We start from the raw sequence: 9,812 nt of genomic DNA, 5'->3' as shown, positions 1-9,812 counted from the left end.
TGATCATACAGGATTATATCTAAACTAAACATATATGCGTTAAACATATAAAACTCTTAAAGGAGTTGCTCACTGCAAAATTTGCCTCCATTGACTTTCCATAGTAGGAATAAAAACTACTATGGAAAGTCAATGGGGGCAAATGTTGAAGTGAACTACTCCTTTATACCACTGATACTGTGAGCTACTCTGTGTATTCAGTAGGTTGCTTCAGAGGCATAAGGTATACGACAATAAAACAATGCACAACTGACATAAAGGAAATTTACTTTTAATACTTGAGTACTTTTAAAAGCACGTACTTCTGTACTTTTACTTAAGTAAGAATCTGTCTTTACAACTTTTACTTGTAGTGGAGTAATATTTGACCAGTAGTATCTGTACTTTCACTCAAGTAAGGAAGTTGTGTACTTCGTCCACCTCTGGTTAGTACGTGTGCATATTGTGTGTGTGGAGTGTTTTGTATGTGGGTATGTCTGTCTTCTGTGTTTTCAACCTTTTCTTGTTTCTGCAGGTACAACTTTAATTATTTTGCTTATAGTCAATATGTCTCATGTACAGCTGCTTTGTAACAATGAAAATTGTAAAAGCGCTATATAAATAAAGTTGAGTTGAGTTAAAAAGTAATCGTCATTTTTTTGTGCTTTACATGTACTAAGCTATTATGTAATATGAATCTTACTCCCATGATGTAAAGGAACATGTCCTCTCAAACACACTCGATGTGAAGCCATGCGGTGAGTAGTCTTCTTCGGAGGGACTTGGCATTTTGCAGGCATGTATCTACATTTGATTTTTTAGAAATTAAGCACCTTTATGAGCCGTAGGTTAAACTCACTCACAGGATCACTTACAGGATCACAGTTTGTTATATGTGCACTCCGTGTACGCTTGCCACTTCTTACATACTGTATCTTAATCCAAGAAACAACAATAACTACATATATGGTATTTGCAGGACACAAATGTAAAGGCTACAAAACATGAAAATAAAGAGTTTACCTCTGACACTGTTTGCTGGTCCAAGATGATGATGATTGAAACCTGATATTGAGCTAACTGATTTTGTAGTGACTCATGTATTATGTTTACAGCTGCCTGAGGACAATTTTGCAGAAATGTTTGTTTTTTATTCCGATGCCCAATTACAGTTATTTACTTGCGGTCCTTAATAGGAAAATAACTTTAAATGGTTGAAAGGTAAACAACATCTAGGAGAAGTTGATTGTGCTGGATCAAGTTTGCATTTGTTATTTGGTAATTAAGGAAAAAATAATATTTTAACATTTTGCATGTGCGCATGCATGTATAAACTTGGATCTTTACTTCACCAAGTGCCGCAGCCAACCATCGTAAAAGACCTAGATACAGCATGGGACTGGGTGCAGAGTCACAGAGACCTGTTCCGTGGTGAGGTGACAAAGCCTGCCTTTTTAGGGATGAAGAGACATGAACAACAAAAGGTGCTCAGGAAGGTCCTCGGAGGTCAATTCTGAGTGGAGAAGGTTGACTTTATGTTTATGTTTTACTTTCGAGAAGACATGGAAACATTTTTGTCTTACTGTGTTGATGAACATGGCCTAAAAGTCAATGCCATGTTCAACAATTAACAATTTCAGAATACAAATGAAGCAGTAGATTGTAACGTCGTGGTCTTGAAAGAGTTTTTAGAATTTATGTTGGGCGCCAGACAGTTTAATTTAACTGTCGAAAAACTCTCTTTGACCCGTTCAGCAATTAAATAACACTCCAAAGTCCAAAATGTTTAAATAACAAAATTATTATTAAATCAGTTCATATATATATATATATGTAAACAAAACAAAACATTTGAGAACGCATACGCGCAAGATCTACCTAGGAGCATGTAACAAAAACATACGATACAATTAAATAACTTCTCACCAAACCCCAAAGCAAATCTAACATTCAAAATGTAAGAGAAAGTTCGTTCCGGATTAATAGGATTTGTAATCCACTATGGTCGCTGAGTCCTTTACATGTCCATTTACTTATTTCCCAAGTTTTATCGGCATGGATACTTTCCGGGAAGTCCTCGAGCATGCAACTGGGTAATTTCCTTCAACCTTCTTATCTTTGGACTTTTCAGACTTTTAATGTGCACATTTGTCGATTTCACAAAAAGAAGGGAAAAAAATCTTCAAACCGTTTGTGTCGTGCCACTGTTTGTAGAGGAGTGCCGTCGGTTCGTCTTTTAAACTCTCCTTGTGCTGAATACATATCCAAAGATTTGGGACGTAATATCCACAAGGTTTACTTGAGTAGCTACCAATTCCCTCATGGCAATCCAAAATTTAAACACAAACACACGCTCCACGGGTTTACGCCATTTCCACCATGCTCTGACTTCTGACTTTCCTTATCTGATGTCATTTTCTCTCTTTTATCCAATATCCCCCCCATTCTCTCCAAACTTTATTATTCTTCGTTAGGATAAATTATAAGATAAATTATGAAGATGAATTGGTTAAAGATTTGTACCTTTTTTTGTGATTTTTCGTTGAAAATGGTGTAACATTTAGAGATTTGAAATATGCTAGGTGAAGCGCGTATGAAGAGCATATCCGTTACACTCTTCCCCCCCCATCGGAAGTCAACCCATGGTTGACCTAAACTTCCGTCCTGAAATCCAAGAAAATCTTCTTCCTCTGAGGAGTCCTGAAACATTGCAAGAATTTTTTGTTCTTCCCTTCTTTCCATCTCTTCAGCTGTAGGATAACAAGGCTTGAGATTACACACATGAACGTTTCGAACATCTTCCCCGGAGCTTTCCAAAGCGACTTGATAGTTTACAGGTGAAGTGATTCAATGCACTTGACTGTGGGAAGGCCCTCAGCCAGACTCTGTCTTGAAATTTGTAAGTCACTTCCGTTCGGTTTTTGTTATAGTTCCTAAGTTGTCGAAGCCGTGCCTTCTTAGAACTGATTTCCACATCCTTCTGCAATTGTTTCAATCGGTGAACAGTATCATATGGGAAAGTGTCTGGAGGAACAACCACATCTGCCTGAAGGATTCTATCCATAGGACTTTGTAGTTTTCTTCCTATGTGTAGCTCCGCAGGCGTCACTCCGATTGTTTCCTGTATGGCTGAGTTTAATGCAAATCTGAATTCGCAGAGGAAAACATCCCATTTCTTATGGTTGTCCTCAACATAAGATGCAATCATACCTTTCAATGTACGATTTACCCTTTCGGTCATGTTTGTTTGGGGATGGTACGCTGTGGTAAGCTTTGGAGTGATTCACCATTGGCTACAAAGTTCTTGAAAGACTGCAGAAACAAACTGGGAACCTCGATCAGAAAGAATATGGGTAGATACTCCCTATCTAGTAAATATCTCTGTTCTGAGGATACGTGCTATGGTCAAAGCAGTTGCAGATCGCATTGGAAAGAGCTCCACCCATCGTGTATGGTAATCCACAGTCACCATTAGATACTCATGTTGTCGGGAGCTGCGAGGGAAGGGACCCATACTCCAAACATTTCATTAGGGTGGTTAACAATGTTTTACTGAATTTTCCCTGCAGGCTTTTTATTGTCGCTCTTTGTTACTTGACACCGTTCACAGCATTTGACAAAATGTTTGACATCTGTCTAGGGCTGAACGATTAATCGAAATCGAATCGCAATCGGGATGTGAGACGTTGCGATTTGCTAATCGCAAGAGGCTGCAATGTGGAAGCGATGTGAAAAATAGGAAACACGTCTGTTCCAAGCCCGCTTTGAGTGGCATTCTTGCTAACCAACTGAGTGAGCGCACCTCCGTTATGCCTAATCAGCACTGCCCCAGCCAACTGCGTAAACGTCCGTCATTAAAAAAACAAACATACAGAAGGCAGGAGAGAGACAGTGTGTGTTATTATGGCATCTGCAGAGTCAGATCGATCATTAGGCAAATAAATACTAAAGAACCGTCCAATTCAGAAGACCGCACACACAGCCTGTGTCATACTCGCGCGACTCTTCCCCGCGTTGCGCGTCTCGCGGACGAGCCGTTTAAACTTGACGCGCACACACAGCCTGTTTCGTAATGACGTTTATAGTACTTGAGTCCGGCTCCACACGGGCATCTGGCAATATGGACGAGGCTTGACGCACGCACGCACCCTGTGTCAACTCACGCCTAGCTCCGCGTTTCAAACAAATGTAAATTCTATCTAACTGTTTTGCTAATTTCACTTGGATGAAATTAAACATTCAGCACATTTTTTACTTGTTTTAAAAAATCCCACATACTTAAACAATAATAAATCAGCCTATGTAAACTATGAACTATTTTAATAATTCACTAACACAATAGAAAATGTTATGGATTTAAAGGTTACAATGGGAGTTGTATTTGTTTTAATGGAAACTATAATAGTGTACACTGGTATTTGGATTCTATTGGTGTGATGTAATCTGGAAGTTGGGAACCAATTGAACAACAGTAAGCCCTATTTGAATAATGCCCAAAGCACACTACAAAAATTAATTTTGTAATGGTTTTAATGGAAACAATTAAATGTTTTTATTTTTGTTGTTTTCTTTCAGGGTAACTATACCCATACTGTGCTCCACACAACAATATTGAATTGAAGCTTGAATTAGAAAAGTTAAAATCGCAAATCAAATCGCAATCGCAATGTCTGTCAAAAATATCGCAATTAGATATTTTCCCCAAATCGCACAGCCCTATATCTGTCCACATCTTCGGCCAGAAAGCAACAGCGTACAGTCTTTTGTAGGTTTTAAAAATTCCTAGATGGCCACTGAGGGGACTGCTGTGATAACCTTCTAATATCTGTAAGGTAAGTGAAGAGGGAATGTATATACGGTAATGAGTCTGTTGATCAGTTAACTGTGTTTTCCTGTACAACTTATCCTCCAAGACTGTATATTTCTCTTGAATTTCTCTGTCTTCCTCTGCTAATGCTTTAATTAATTTTCCTACTTCAGCGTCCTTGTGCTGCTCTTCCCAGATGAGCTCAGCGGTGAAAGGGAGGTTGTTATCTATCTCTTTTTGCAAAGAAAGCAGAACACATCCTGCAGAGGGAGTAATTCGAGAGAGAGCATCAGGAACAACATTAAGCTTTCCCTTGCGATATCTTACAATGAAATCAAATTTCTGTAACCTTAGAGCCCATCGTAGAAGACGATTTGTTGTCTTTGGGGAAGACAACACCCATTGCAGAGCGGAATGGTCAGTAATCACTGTAAATAGTTTTTGTTCCAAATAGTGTTGCCACTTCTCTAAGGCCCACACCACAGCGAGGCACTCTTTTTCTGTAGCAGAATAATTTGTTTCAGCCTTGTTGAGTGTCCTGCTGGCATACGCTATTACTTGTTCACAGTCAGGTCCTGTTTTCTGTGTTAGGACCGCCCCAAGGCCAGTTGCACTTGCATCTGTGTAGACACTAAATGGCAGATGTAGGTTTGGATGGCCAAGTATTGGGGGTGAAGTCAAACATGCTTTAAGTTGATCAAAAGCCTCTTGGCACTTAGGAGACCAATTGAAAGGACATCCCTTCTTTTTCAAACTATTCAAGGGTTCTGCTATCTGGGAGAATCCAGGTACAAAGCGATGGTACCATCCAGATAAACCAAGAAACCTTTGCACCTCCTTGAGGGTTCTGGGGGCTGGGTATGACTGGATGCTTTCTACCTTTTCAGGATCTGCTGTGATACCTTCGTGATTTACAATGTGTCCCAGAAATTTGATTTGTTTCATGCAGAATCTACTTTTCTTCAGATTACTGTAATAGTAAGTCCGGCTTGATGAAGTTTGTTAAACACCTTCTGTAGGTCTAAAAGATGTTGAAATCCCGAAGAGGAATAAATGATGATGTCATCCAAATAGACAAAGCAACATTGACCCTTTAGATTTCCGAGGACCCACTCCATTAGCCTTTGAAAAGTAGCTGGAGCATTTTTTTAGTCCAAAGGGCATCACATTAAAATGATAGAGGCCTGATGGGGTTGTGAAGGCAGTTCTCAGCTTACTTTCTGGGGCCATCGCTACCTGCCAGTAACCGCTGTTTAAGTCAATTGTTGAGAAGATGACTTTTAGATGACTTTAACCAATTAAAGATTGGTTAAAGATACCTTTTTTTGTGATTTTTCGTTTGTTGAAAATGGTGTAACATTTAGAGATTTGAAATATGCTAGGTGAAGCGCGTATGAAGAGCATATCCGTTACAAGATGACTGAGGTAGTGAATGAGTGGAAAAATGGAAGGAGTTCAATAAATAAACTGAATTCATGAATAAATGCATTGATTCTGTTTCTTAAATGCAACCATTTGTTAAAAGTTTGCTCACATATGTAGAACTATTATCTAATAATAAATTAGACGCATATCTGTTTTTCCCAAATAGTATATAACAAATTTAAACTATTCAGTTCAATTTAATTTTTTATCTTTATTTATTTTAATAAGCTTAATTTGTGCCACATACTAAGCTTGGCATGTTTTACAAAAAAATATATAGAGAATCACTATTTAAAAAGAACTTCCGGTACTGTTCAAGTGACATCGCGAGAGGGGGGAGTTTTAGTTGCGGTACACAGAATTAATCAATTAAATTATGCCTCACTAAAACCTAAAACAATACATTGAACTATACAGTACAAGTAGTATATATGCGGGTCATAGTGTCAAAATGATTGATGGTGACCTTTGACCTTTGCGGGGGGGGGTTGAATTACTTCCGGACCACCCACGTAGTGAGGGACCGCCCACATCGCGTTGACCTTTTGACCGTATCCGCCCCCGTAGTGAGGATCCGCCCACGTAGTGAGGGACCGCCCACGTCGCGTTGAACTTTTGACCGTGCCCTCACATCCCATTTTTCCGGGGCATGTTTTAGGGCATGTTTTAGGATGTATTGCTACATATCTTTAGCATGAATGAAAATATGTAATTTAAAGGAGATGATGAGATCATTATTAATACGCAATCATTGGTTATTTAAACAGCGTTTAAAAATAATAATGAATAAGACAACAACTACACAAACACTGTTTGAATAAACAAACAGGTTTAAATGAATAATCATGTGATTAAATAAATAAATAAAGCATCTATTAAATAAGTAAAGAAGTAATTATACAATGTATTCAATATATGAGAGAGGAAAGGCAGAGAGGCCATGCAGATTACCTTATGTTTTTCAGAGTTTTCACCCAGTCTATAACATTCCAGTGAGAGGTGTCCGCACCAAGGCTCGTAAATTTGTTTTGAAAGAGGAGGATTGTAACCGGGTGTATTTCAACTTGTTTTCGACCTGTAGGTGACAGCGTCGGACGTTTTAATCGGGTACGATTTGTTTTACGTCCATAGCGTGAAATCATACGTGCTAGCAGCTCGGTTCAAGACAGCGAAGCTTTGTTTAGGAATAACAACTGTTCCCCACCTGGCATCAGTAGATCACATGAAACAATGCGTGACGAATCGACCTGTGCGTTACAAGCATTCTATGGGACAAACTCATCTTTAATCTCGCTATATCTCTCTAACTAATCAGAAAAACAACTCGTCACTAACATTCTGAACATATCCGGGTTTAAAACGAAATGCTAAAACATATACGCTTTATTCGTCATTATCTGTTTTGTTTAAACACACATCTTGAAAGGAATGCATGATCAATAGCAATTGAAGTACGAGACAGGACACCGCTTCAAATCAAGGTACAATATCCTTTCTTATATCATCATATTATATATATATATATATATATATATATATCATATATTAGAAAACATTCCGCCATGTACGGATGTTGGAACCCTGTGTAACATCCGTATGTGACGTAACATCCGCATGTGACGTAACACTATGCTACGCTATGGACTCTGGGTATTGAAGTCCGCTAGCCTATACGAGCCGTAAAACCCTGCTGTGTTGAGAATTACTGTGTATTGAGGTAAAGTAAACATGTTTTGCTAACTGAAAATGTGTATACGCTATACTGATATATATATATATATATATATATATATATTTAAAACGAACGTTGAGCCACTAATCAATAAAATAAATAGCTTAATTCTTTATAGCCACATGCATGTTTCAATGAATCATGAATCAATTCTAATCATCACCTTAAATCTTTTTATCCAAATCTTTTATCCGTATTGTATTATTTATTAATCAATTATTTTATTTAATTAATTATTTTAATTATTGTATTTTATTTATTTAATTATTAATATTTTTGTATGTCGTAACAGGGCATATATTTTATTTAATATATTTTTTATACGTCGTGACACGCCATCTAACTACTATTTCCTCCGTCTAGATTTACAAGGGTCTATAGAGCGACCGGTATATATTGACCTGACACATGACGAGGAGGCTGGCTCCAGCAGCGCATCGATAGATCTTACCGCGTCTGAAGAGGAGGTTGGCTCCAGCAGAGCGGTTCTGGACCCCTCATTATTAATCGGTAAGCTATGACTACCATTTAATATAGTTACGCCATTGTGCTTTGGTGTCGTTCATCTTTGTTTTTGTTATGTTTACTCTAACATAAAGGAGTTGTGATCTTACCGCGGGTGGTGACGCAGGCAGCGTAGTGCAAGAGCCGTCATTATTCATCGGTAAACTATGGCTAGCATTTAACATAGTTACGCCATTGCGGTTTGGTGTCGTTCATCTTTGTTTTTGCTATGTTTACTCTAACAGAAAGGAGTTGTGGATCCGGTGACGATCTAACTGGACAGATACACAGCTGAACGTTTGGGAGCGTTCGTCTTGGTCCAGCGAGCGAGAGGAGAGGTCTCCGATAAGGCGTCAGCAGACACCGTTAGCCGAACAAGAAGACACCGACGACGAACGATCATCATCGGCGAGGGGTATACAGACACCGTTTGCTCTTCAAGATCAAAATACTGTCTCGCTAGATCAACTCAACGCTATCTTAAGAGAGTCTAATATTCCTTTACACGAGTCCATTGACAGACTGTGGGGTTCTGTCGGCGAGATACATACGATTCTTATGAGATTGTATGCTTTTATCGAAGGTGTTAATCATCGCGACTAAGCGCTGGAGAATTCTTTCAACCGTTTGCTCGAGTCATCAAACGAACAGATGCGAGAAAGGCGTCTAATGGTTGAACTCCTCTGTGCTATAAAAGCCGTACTATTTTCTAGATAATCACTATTTTTATATTGACCAATGATCGCTATAAGTTTTTTACATTTATCTCTATATCTTATAATCGATTTTTACATTTACAATTTTATCTCTATATCTTATAATTTATATTTTACATTTACAATTTTATCTCTATATCTTACAATCAATATTTTTATATTACCATTTATATCTATATCTGTTTTATATCTATTCACCATTTATTTTTGTATTTGCTTTGCAACGTGACATAATTCCTCTTTGTTAGTGACGAAACCATACGGGAGGGATGGCAGATGAAAAAAGTTCAGAGGCCGGGGATAGCTGTCATCCAGATCAAACTCTCTCAGACCTGTTACAGGATGCGATCGGAATGCATGCAGAGACCCATCATCATAACGCCGATAGACTACGACTACTGTTAAATACACACCCTGTACATGAGCAAACTTTTAATACCGCACCGCCCCAACAGTTTTCTAATTTGGAATATTTGGAAGCTGCGATACGTGAAAGTACAGATTTTAATCCATGCATCAGACTATGCGAAATATTAAATACGAGGGTCACAAACACCGAACAAGACGGCAGTGGGTTATCAGATACAATCGTCCCGACTACTGACTCTGCTCCCCCTAGAGGTAATGTCGATAACGAACGGCCCTCGAC

At 38.5% G+C, this 9,812-nt stretch overlaps 1 long non-coding RNA gene across 1 annotated transcript; it reads left to right on the top strand.

The window, feature by feature from the left end:
• The first annotated feature begins 8,234 nt into the window (after window positions 1–8,234).
• Window positions 8,235–9,773, top strand: LOC130552820 (uncharacterized). The gene is made up of 3 exons (XR_008962790.1): window positions 8,235–8,453; window positions 8,543–8,607; window positions 8,693–9,773. It is a non-coding gene; the product is annotated as an uncharacterized LOC130552820 (long non-coding RNA).
• Window positions 9,774–9,812: the final 39 nt, after the last annotated feature.

Source organism: Triplophysa rosa, linkage group LG4 (assembly GCF_024868665.1).
Source record: "Triplophysa rosa linkage group LG4, Trosa_1v2, whole genome shotgun sequence".
Taxonomy (NCBI): Eukaryota; Metazoa; Chordata; class Actinopteri; order Cypriniformes; family Nemacheilidae; genus Triplophysa; species Triplophysa rosa.
This window is presented reverse-complemented; position numbering and strand designations above follow the sequence as displayed.